The sequence below is a fragment of the Arvicanthis niloticus genome, chromosome 3 (assembly GCF_011762505.2).
Source record: "Arvicanthis niloticus isolate mArvNil1 chromosome 3, mArvNil1.pat.X, whole genome shotgun sequence".
Classification (NCBI taxonomy): domain Eukaryota; kingdom Metazoa; phylum Chordata; class Mammalia; order Rodentia; family Muridae; genus Arvicanthis; species Arvicanthis niloticus.
The window spans coordinates 111,545,425-111,556,277 of NC_047660.1; the positions used below are offsets into that span (position 1 = coordinate 111,545,425).

The 10,853-nt window shown below is 40.7% G+C and overlaps 1 pseudogene; it reads right to left on the reverse strand.

Annotated features, from left to right (window-relative positions):
* Nucleotides 1–5,952: 5,952 nt before the first annotated feature.
* Nucleotides 5,953–6,718, reverse strand: LOC117705943 (high mobility group protein B1 pseudogene; annotated as a pseudogene).
* Nucleotides 6,719–10,853: the final 4,135 nt, after the last annotated feature.

Genomic DNA, 10,853 nt, shown 5'->3' on the forward strand with positions numbered 1-10,853 from the left:
AGCTGGCAGCAGGTGATGATCATGGCCAAGGTCAAGTCTCTTATTAAAGTTGCAAAAGAACATCAACATTCATCAACTGCATCTTCATGTGTTTTAGTCTTATCAAATATTTGGTTACCACAGTACAAAGACTAATTAGTACTTTATTCTCCCTTATGAATCAGTTTTTAAAAACTTTAGTTGCTTATAAAAGTGATGTTGGGTAAGGTGGACCTGGCAAGTTTAAGGAATGAGTTTGAAATAAATATATTTGATGTATTTTAATTCATTATATCTATTTTTCTTTTTGTTGCTCAGCTCTGATTATCACTGGCCAGTGGGAACCATTCAGTTATTCTCTGTCTCTGTCTCTGTCTGTCTGTCTTTCTCTCTGTTTGTATGTGTGTGTGTTTGTGTTTTCCTGCTGAAGATCGAACCCAGGACTTTGTGCATTTGAAGCAAACACTGTACAACTAAGTTACTATCTAGACACTGTCTCCTCCTCTGTGTCTCTCTGTCTCTGTTTCTGTATGTATCTCTCTGTGTCTCTGCCTCTTACTTTTTAAGATTAAAGTCTCACTGTGTAGCCAAAGATAGCTTCAAACTAATAATCCCCTTCCTCACCTCCCAAGAACTAGGATTACAGGTGTGTGGTACTGTGACTGGCTCTCTTGTATTCAGTTTACAGGAAACATAGGCTGAGTTTAGGCCTGATCATTGCTCTTAGCTTGTGCATTTGTTTCTAGATCTTTCTGTAAGGACGTAGCTAGAAAATATGTATTTTTAATTTTTGAAAAAGTGTGTGTATTTGTGTGTGTGTGTTTGAGAGAGAGAGAGAGAGAGAGAGAGAGAGAGAGAGAGAGAGAGAGAGAGAGAGAGAGAGAGGTGTATGGCTATACACATGCCATGTATGTGGAGGTCAGAAGACAGCTTTGTGGAGTTGGTTCTCTTCTTCCACCTTTTCATGGGTTCCAGTAATCAAGTTCAGGGTCCTGAGGCTTGCATGGTGAGTGCTTTACTTGATAAGCCACCTTACTGACTCAGAAAATATGCATTTTTAAAGAATAAAATATATAATGCTGTTGTTTTGAGACAGGATCTCACTGTGCACCCCTGGTTCACTCAGTACATAGGCTAGGCTGGTCTTGAATGAACAGAAATTTGCTTGCTTCTGCCTCCTTAATGCTGGTATTGAAGGCATGAGCCATGACACACTAATAACTAATAGTACTTTAAAACACAGGTTCTTGGATCTTCCTTGGATCTGCTTCCACATATGTCAATGAATCCTGCCTCTGGAAGCCAACGTGAGTACTCATTTGCCTAATTTTCACACAGGTGACAGTGTCAGGATAACGATATCCGTCACTGGTGGTAGGAGTTAGGAGCACTAACCCCTATGATAAAAGTTAGGGCTGTGCAGTAATATGTAGTCAGATCCTAGAACATTTGAGGTTTCATAAGAGGACAAGGCTGTCAGAGGGTCTTCCATCTTCTATTCTTGCTGAGGCCATTTTAGGTTTAACTAGAATTTGATCTCCTTGATGGAGAATCCGCAGAAAATTAACAAGGTCTGTTTTAGGAACCCGAGGTCAAGGTGTCCCAGCTAACTTAGCTTCTGTTAAACTGCTTGCTTTCAAAAAACCTCCCCCTGCAGGTACCAAGCAAGATTCCAGGTGTAGTTTTTTGCCTTAGGGGAAAAAATCTCTTACCCTTAAAGCTTGTGCCTCAAATACCTGGGAGTGGAATCCTAGTTGGTTGGAAAAAACACTTTTAACTGGCTACAAACTTAAAACTCTCCTGAAAATGTCTTAAAATTCTTAACAGTTTTACAATAAACTCCCCAGTCCCCAAGTTCAGTAACTGAAATCCAAAAGAGCCTGGACTTACTAGGCTGTGGCTGATCACCAGTCTTTCATTCTCGATTTAATTAGAACATTGTGGCATTTCCTCCCCCTCTTTCTTGAGCCCGTTCATTTTCATTGGATCCATCAACCAATCAGAATTTCCCATGTACATTCAAATTAACCAACCAGACTTGTTGGAGTTTCATGCCTAACTTGCCTATGGGCCAGAACAAATTGACCTGTTCCCAGGCTATAGAAGGTCTTCTCCAGACCTCTGTTTGGCAACTCATTTTCAAGACCCTTTTCTGCTACCACAAGCTCTTACTTTACTTTAAACAGACTTAGCCTTCGCTTGCTTACCCTGCAGCTGAGTTCTTTGGTCATGTATAAGGATGGTGAGACAGCACACAGTGCTGACTCAAGAAGCTGGCAATATTACAAGGTTTCAAAGTAATTTAGAATATTTCTTCTATACAGTTTTGTCATCTGATAAAGTGTCATCCATTAGATATTCTTTCTCTGTGTCTCTGTCTCAGACGCCACCTCCCCCTGCCTCCCCCCTGACCCCCTGTTTCTAGACAGGGTTTCTCTGTGTAGCCTTGGCTGTCTGGAATCTTGCTCTGTAGACCAGGCTGGCCTGAAACTCATTCTAAAGGTGTGTGCTACTGTCACCATTGGGCACTAGCTCCACACCCAGTCCCATAACACCCAGGAGAGGCTCTACTCCCAGGTGCTCTAACATGTCCAGGATCATAGGTGAGTAGGCCACAACTTCTTGCCCAACACCAGGAGTAATTGGACCATTGGGATCTAGGCATGCAGGCCAGTGGCATAGATTCCTTTCAGTCTGAGCCAGTACCCTGAGCAGACCTTGGGTGCTTGCTCTGCACCCAGTCCCATAACAACCACAAGAAGCTCAACTCTCAGGTGCTCTAACACGACCAAGATCACAGGATCTCAGGAGCTTAGTCCCACCAGGATTTTAGGATCCCAGAGGAAGCTTGTCTCCCAGGAGCTCTGACACACCCAAGATCTCAGGATCCCAGGATCCCAGAATCCCAGAATCACAGGATCACAGAGACAGCTGGACTCTGAGGAGTTCTGACACAACCAGGACCACAGGAAGGATAGGCTCCAGTCAGAGACAACGAGGGCAGGTAGCACTAGAGATAACCAGATGGCAAGAAGCAAGGGCAAGCACATAAGCAACAGAAACCACAGTTACTTGGCATCAATAGAGCCCAGTTCTCCCACCATAGCAAGTTCTGGATACATCATTACACTGGAAAAAGCAAGACTCTGATTTACAATCACATCTTATGATGATAGATGACTTTAAGGACATAAATAACTCCCTTAAAGAAATATAGGAGAACACAGATAAACAGCTAGAAGCCCTTAAAGAGGAAACCCAAAAATCCCTTAAAGAATTACAGGAAAACACAACCAAACAGGTGAAGGAATTGAACAAAACCATCCAGGATCTAAAAATGGAAATAGAAACAATAAAGAAATCACAAAGGGAGACAACCATGGAAATAGAAAACCTAAGAAAGAAATCAGGAGCCATAGATGCAAGCATCACCAACAGAATAAAAGAGATAGAAGAAAGAATCTCAGGTACAGAAGATACCATAGAAAACATTGGCACAAGAGTCAAAGAAAACACAAAATGCAAATAGCTCCTAACCCAAAACATCCAGGGTCCAGGACACAATGAGAAAACCAAACCTAAGGATAAGAGGTATGGAAGAGAGCAAAGATTCTCAACTTAAAGGGCCAGTAAATATCTTCAACAAAATTATAGAAGAATACTTCCTTAAAGAAAGAGATGCCCATGAACATACAAGAAGCCCACAGAACATCAAATAGACTGGACCAGAAAAGAAATTCCTCCTGTCACATAATAATCAAAAAACCAAATGCACAAAACAAAGAAAGAATATTAAATGCAGTAAGGGAAAAAGGCCAAGTAACATATAAAGGCAGACCTATCTGAATTAAACCAGAATTCTCACTAGAGACTATAAAAGCTAGAAGATCCTGGGTAGATGTCATACAGACCCTAAGAGAACACAAATGCCAGCCCAGGCTACTATACCCAGCAAAATTCTCAATTGCCATAGATGGAGAAACCAAGATATTCCACGACAAAATCAAATTTACACAATATTTTTCCAGAAATCCAGCCCTACAAAGGATAGACCCATACCTAAACATAGTAAAAGCAATATACAGCAAGCCAGTAGCCAACATCAAACTAAATGGAGAGAAACTTGAAGCAATCCCACTAAGATCAGGGACTAGACAAGGCTTCCCACTCTCTCCCTATCTATTCAATATAGTACTTGAAGTCCTAGCCTGAGCAATTAGAAAACAAAAAAAGGTCAAAGGGATACAAATTGGAAAGGAAGAAGTCAAAATATCACTATTTGCAGATGATATGATAGTATATTTTAGTGGCTCCAAAAATTCCACCAGAGAACTCCTACAGCTGATAAACAACTTCAGCAAAGTGGCTGGATATAAAATTAACTCAAACAAATCAGTAGCCTTCCTCTACTCAAAGAATAAACAGGCTGAGAAAGAAATTAGGGAAACAACACCCTTTACAATAGTCACAAATAATCTAAATACCTTGGTGTGAATCTAACCAAGCAAGTGAAAGATCTGTATGACATGAACTTCAAGTCTCTGAAGAAAGAAATTGAAGATCTCAGAAGATGGAATGATCTCCCATGCTCATGCATTGGCACGATTAATATAGTAAAAATGACCATCTTGTTGAAAGCAATCTACAGATTCAATGCAATCCTCATCAAAATTCCAACACAATTCTTCATAGAGTTAGAGCAATTTGCAAATTTATTTGGGATAACCAAAAACCCAGGATAGCAAAAACTATTCTCAACAATAAAAGAACTTCTGGGGAAATCACCATCCCTGACCTCAAGCTGTACTACAGAGGAATAGTGATAAAAACTGCATGATATTGGTACAGTGACAGGCAAGTAGATCAGTGGAATAGAATTGAAGACCCAGAAATGAACCCACACACCTATGGTCATTTGATATTCGACAAAGGAGCTAAAACCATCCAGTGGAAAAGGGACAGCATTTTCAACAAATGGTGCTGGTTCGACTGAGCTCAGCATGTAGAAGAATGCAAATCCATCCATTCTTATCTTCTTGTACAAAGCTCAAGCCCAAGTGGATCAAGGACCTCCAGGTAAAAACAGATACACTGAAACTAATAGAGGAGAAAGTGGGCAAGAGCCTGGAATACATGGGCATAGGGGAAAAGTTCCTGAACAGTACATTAATGGCTTTTGCTCTAAGATCAAGAATTGACAAATGAGACCTCATAAAATTGCAAAGCTTCTGTAAGGCAAAGGAAACTGTCAATAGGACAAAACAGTAACAAACAGATTGGGAAAAGATCTTTACCAATCCTATGTCTGATAAAGGGCCAATTTCTAATATATACAAAGAACTCAAGAAGTTAGATTCCAGAGAACAAAAAAACCCCATTAAAATGGGGTACAGAGCTAAACAAAGAATTTTCAACTGAGGAATATCAAATGGCTGAGAAGCACCTAAAGAAATGTTCAACATCCTTAGTTATCAGGGAAACACAAATCAAAGCAACCTTGAGATTCCACTTCATACCAGTCAGAATGGCTAAGATCAAAAACTTAGGTGACAGCAGATGCTGGCGAGGATATGGAGAAAGAGGAACACTCGTCTATTGCTGGTGGGATTGCAAGCTGGTACATCCACTCTGGAAATCACAAAATTGGACATAGTATTATCTGAAGACTCAGCTATATGACTCTTGGGCATATACCCAAAAGATTCTCCAACATATCTTAAGGACACATGCTCCACTATGTTCATAGCAGCCTTACTTATAATAGCCAGAAGTTGGAAAGAAGCCAGACGTCCTTCAACAGAGGGATGGATACAGAAAATCATTTACACAATGGAGTACTACTCAGCTTTTAAAAACAATGCATTCATGAAATTCTTTTTTTTTTTTTACATTTCAATTTTTCTTTAAAAGGAGTGAGTTGTGTACAGGGGGTTAAATGCTTTATAGACAAGAAAAAACTGCACTAGAACCAACTTATTCATCATCATCTTCTTCTTCTTCCTCTTCATCTTCCTCCTCTTCCTCCTCTTCCTCATCATCTTCATCATCCTCATCATCTTCCTCTTCTTTCTTTTTCTTGCTCTTTTCAGCCTTGACTACCCCCTTTTTCGCTGCATCAGGTTTTCCTTTAGCTCTGTAGGCAGCAATATCCTTTTCATACTTCTCCTTCAGTTTGGCAGCCTTCTTCTTGTAGAACTGCTTGTCATCCGCTGCAGTGTTGTTCCACATCTCTCCTAGTTTCTTTGCAACATCACCAATGGATAAGCCAGGATACTCGCCTTTGATTTTTGGGTGGTACTCAGAACAGAACAGGAAGAAGGCCGAAGGAGTCCCCTTAGGTGCATTGGGGTCCTTGAACTTCTTTTTGGTCTCCCCTTTGGGAGGGATGTAGGTTTTCATTTCTCTTTCATAACGAGCCTTGTCAGGCTTTGCCATATCTTCGAATTTCCCCTTTCCTTTAGCAGACATAGTCTTCCACCTCTCTGAGCACTTCTTGGAGAACTCTGAGAAGTTGACAGAAGCATCTGGGTGCTTCTTCTTGTGCTCCTCCCGGGAGGTTTGCACAAAGAATGCATATGAGGACATTTTGCCTCTTGGCTTCTTAGGATCTCCTTTGCCCATGTTTAGTTGGTTTTCCTCCTCGAGGCACAGAGTCGCTCAGTGCCCGTCCGGCTCTCGCTTGCCCCGGCGCTGTCTCTATGGAGCTCAATGTACTGCAATGGATGTCCATTCATGAAATTCTTAGGCAAATGGATAGAACTAGAAAATATCATCCTGAGTGAGGTAACCCAATCACAAAAAGAATACTCAAGGTATGCACTCACTGATAAGTGGATATTAGCCCCAAATCTTGGAATACCCAAGATACAATTCACAGACCACATGAAACTCAAGAAGAAGGAAGACCAAAGAGTGGGTACTTCGGTCCTTCTTAGAAGTGGGAACAAAATACTCATGGGAGCAAATATGGAGACAAAGTGTGGAGCAGAGACTGAAGGAAAGGCCATCCAGAGACTACCCCACCTGGGGATCCATCCCATATACAGTCACCAAACTCGCAGACATTGTTGTGGATGTCAAGAAGTGCATGCTGACAAGGGCTTGATATTGCTGTCTCCTGAGAGGCTCTGCCAGATTCTGACAAATACAGAGGTAGATGCTTGCAGCCAACCATTGAACTGAGCACAGGGTCCCCAATGGAGAAGTTAGAGAAATGACTGAAGGAGCTGAAGGTGTTTGCAACCCCATAGAAAGAACAACAATATCAACCAGCCAACCCCTTCCCCCTCAGAGCTCCCGGGGACTAAACCACCAACCAAGAAGTACACATGGAGAGAACCATGGCTCCAGCCACATATGTAGCAGAGGATGGCACTGTCGGGCATCAATGGGGGAAGAGGCCTTTGGTCCTGTTAAGGCTCCATGCTCCAGTGTAGGGGAATGTGAGGGCAGGGAGGCTAGAGTGAATGGGTGGGTGGTAGAAGAAGGGGGAGGGGAATAAGATAGGAGGTTTCTTGGGGGGGGGGAGAAGGAAACTGGGAAAGAGGATAACATTTGAAATGCAAATAAAGAAAATATCCAATAAAAATGTGAAATTTACATGAAACAAAAAAGACTAAAAAAATTGTGTGTGTGAGGTTAGCCTGCACTAGATACTTTTGCCTGTGATTGTAGATGTGTGTGTGTGTGTGTGTGTGTGCGTGTACCATGGCATGCCTAATATTGTGATCAGAGGACAACCTACCCTGTTGGTCCCCACCTTCCATCTTGGTTGAGACAGGTTTTACCATTGCATATGCCAGGCTAGCTGGTTCACGTGCTAGGGCGTTTCTCCCGGTCTCTGCTCCCATCTCACTGCAGGATGACGGGCACATGCAGCTGTATTGGTTTCACCACTGAGCCTTCTCCTCAGCCCCTAGTTTTTCTTATTTTAAAATAATTTAATTTTGTTATGCTTTATTAAATTTTATAATTATATTAAACATTTATATTGTATTGATCTCAAATGCACAAAATAAGATAGTCAAAGAAATATTGCTTTGTAAATTTCCTTCTTGTAGAATAATTTATGCTAAACCTTTCATTGCTTTAAAAAGTATGATGATTCATCAAAGGATCATTTCATGGTATTGATATCCCACTTCTTTTTGCTGGCCTTGACCTCTGTGATGTGGCGGTTTAGTAATTTACTCAATCTAGTCTCTATTATGGGAACTTGTGTGTTCTAAGTCTTTTATTATTATGTATGGAGTTACTATGCATAGACTCTCACCTCTGCCTCTGTTTCTGTGTCTCCTCTGTCTCTCACTCTCTAGGTCTCCCTCCTTCTCCCCCGCCTCTTGTCTCTGTCTCTGTCTCTCTCTCTCTTGTAAGTGCAGTTTTAGAATAGATTACTACCAATGAGGTTGCCAAGAAAACATCCAGCAAGGTATCAACAAAAATTTTTTCTAAAAGAGGTGTGTGATTTTTCATTCTGACCGACAGCAAAACCAATGGCTTTCTTATAGTTTCCCCAAATGTGTCTGTCATTAAACTTTTGAATTTTTCCCAACCTGATGAATTGGAAAACTTAAAATTATTCATCTTTTTGCAGCAGTGATGAGCTTCTGGGAAATTATTCATGTTTGTCCCTGGACAGCAGTCGATAATTTTTCTCCCCAGTTTTCAAAGGCTCTTTGTACAGTAAGAATATTTGCCTTTTGTGATATAAGTTGTATATCTGTTGTCATTTGTTTCTTTTTATGTTACTTATGGTATTTTTCATTTGTAAATATTTGAAAAAATGTTACACCATCAAATTTATCAATTATTTATCTCCCTTTTGGCAGTCTTTCCTGGTTTTGCTTTTTGGATTTTACTCATGGTTTAAGGAAACATCCCTAGTATCACATAACAAAGCAATTTATTCATGTTTTAGCCATCATTTTATTAACTTCTGATGCATGGAATTTGTTTTATGGTATATTTATTTCCTCTTTTAAAATAGAGTTATCTACCTATCTCAATACCACTTTGTGTGGACTCATCTTGACGTAACTGATGCCATCTTGAATTATAGCTACCATTATTGCCTGCCCCAGGGTAATCCTAGTTGATTTTTCCTGCATAATTTGCAAGCATACACTTTTTTTTTGTCTATACTATATAAACAAACTTCTCAGGTATGGAGGTGCACACCTTCAGTCCCAGCAATTAGGGGCTGAAGATCGAGTTTAAGGCTAGTGTTAGCTAGCTAGTGAGACCCTGTCTGAAAAAACAAACAAAACAAAACAAACCACCCCAACTCCTCAATAAGTGATAGACTGATGTATAGATTGATAAGTAGATAGAACCATCTGGGTGACCTGTGGTGCTTTATAACTGGACCTGACTTTAGGGTTGTGTCTGATTCTGACATTAGGTTAACCTAAAACGTGCATTCCAGCAAGGGTGATATCTCCTTTGTCTTAACTAATACACAGACTCCCTCCTCTGACTGGAATTGCAGTGATCCACTAGGCCTTACTGCCATTAGCCCCAGTACATAGCACACCATGTAATCCTCAATCTGTTTGCCTGTCTTCAGTCTCTCAGCACCTTTCAGTTGATCTGGTCCTCATGCCAGGGGAAAGGGTTGTTCTGGAACTTAAGGGCTTATCTTTAGTTTTATTGTTTTGAGATGTTGATGTATCACATGACAAAGCTTCATATGTAATTGTATTTATTGCAAGACTTGCTTTTACTTTATGGAGAGGAGCAAGGTAAGTCTGAGTTCTTGTTAGTTGTGTGTGTGTGTGTGTGTGTGTGTGTGTGTGATCCATGTTGTCCAGAGCACAAGGAGAGAGGTAGGGCTGTATTAACCACTGATTGGGCGGGATAAAAATATACAAGACATTATGTGTTTAATAAATGCTTAATCATGTGAATGACTAATTAAAATAACCAGTGATTTAAAGAAATGCACTTATAATATGTATTTTGATGGGGACCAGTTATGTATAAAGTACCAATAAATGGCAGTATAATAAAGAAAAAACTAACAGTGATATTTATAACCTGTCTACTTAAAAAAAAAAACAAAAACAAAGAGAGAACACTCCTTGTATAGTGTTGACACTGGCTGTGGCAACCATAACCTACCATGTTGGTTCCCATGGTAGGTTATGTGTCTACAATCTTAGTACCTGGAAGAGTTGGGTAGGGGAAGGCCAGGTTGGGTTGTCTAGGAGCTCAAATCAACTCTGATGGAGAGAGAGAGAGAGAGAGAGAGAGAGAGAGAGAAAGAGAGAGGGAGAGAGAGAGAGAGAGAGAGAGAGAGAGAGAGAGAGAGAGAGAGAGAGAGAGAGAGCTTGTTTTAAAAAGTAAACTGTTGGGAATGCTGCTCATACTTAGTGTTCCTAAACTTCTAGGGTGAAGCCATAGCTCTGTGTTGTGTGTTGAATATTCTTGTAAAGAGAATAAATCTTTCTAGATGTTGAAAGTTTATTCTTTAGATTAGATGTTCAGTCTCCACATTGACGTATTTCACAAAGAAAACACAACAAACACAGCAGCCGTTTGTTCTTCTGAGAATGAAACTAGTGAAAGTGAAACAGGCTGACTCCATGGCAGGCTTCAAATCAGCCATTCAGGAGACTAAGTCTAAATCTCTGTTACCAAGGACTGGGCAAGTTCAGGTAAGTCAGTTACTGGAAAAAAACTTCAGGCCTCAGACAGCAAGTTAGAAGCTACCCTCCCATCAGAAGCTGCCCTGCCACCTGGCCAGAAGTAAGAACAATGGGGTCAGCAAGTTTCCAGACTTCCTCAGCAACAGTTTCCAGCCCTCCCCCACCCCAACCCCAGCAATGCTTTTGGAATATTCCTAGAGATAGAGCCAAAACATTATGAAAATGATC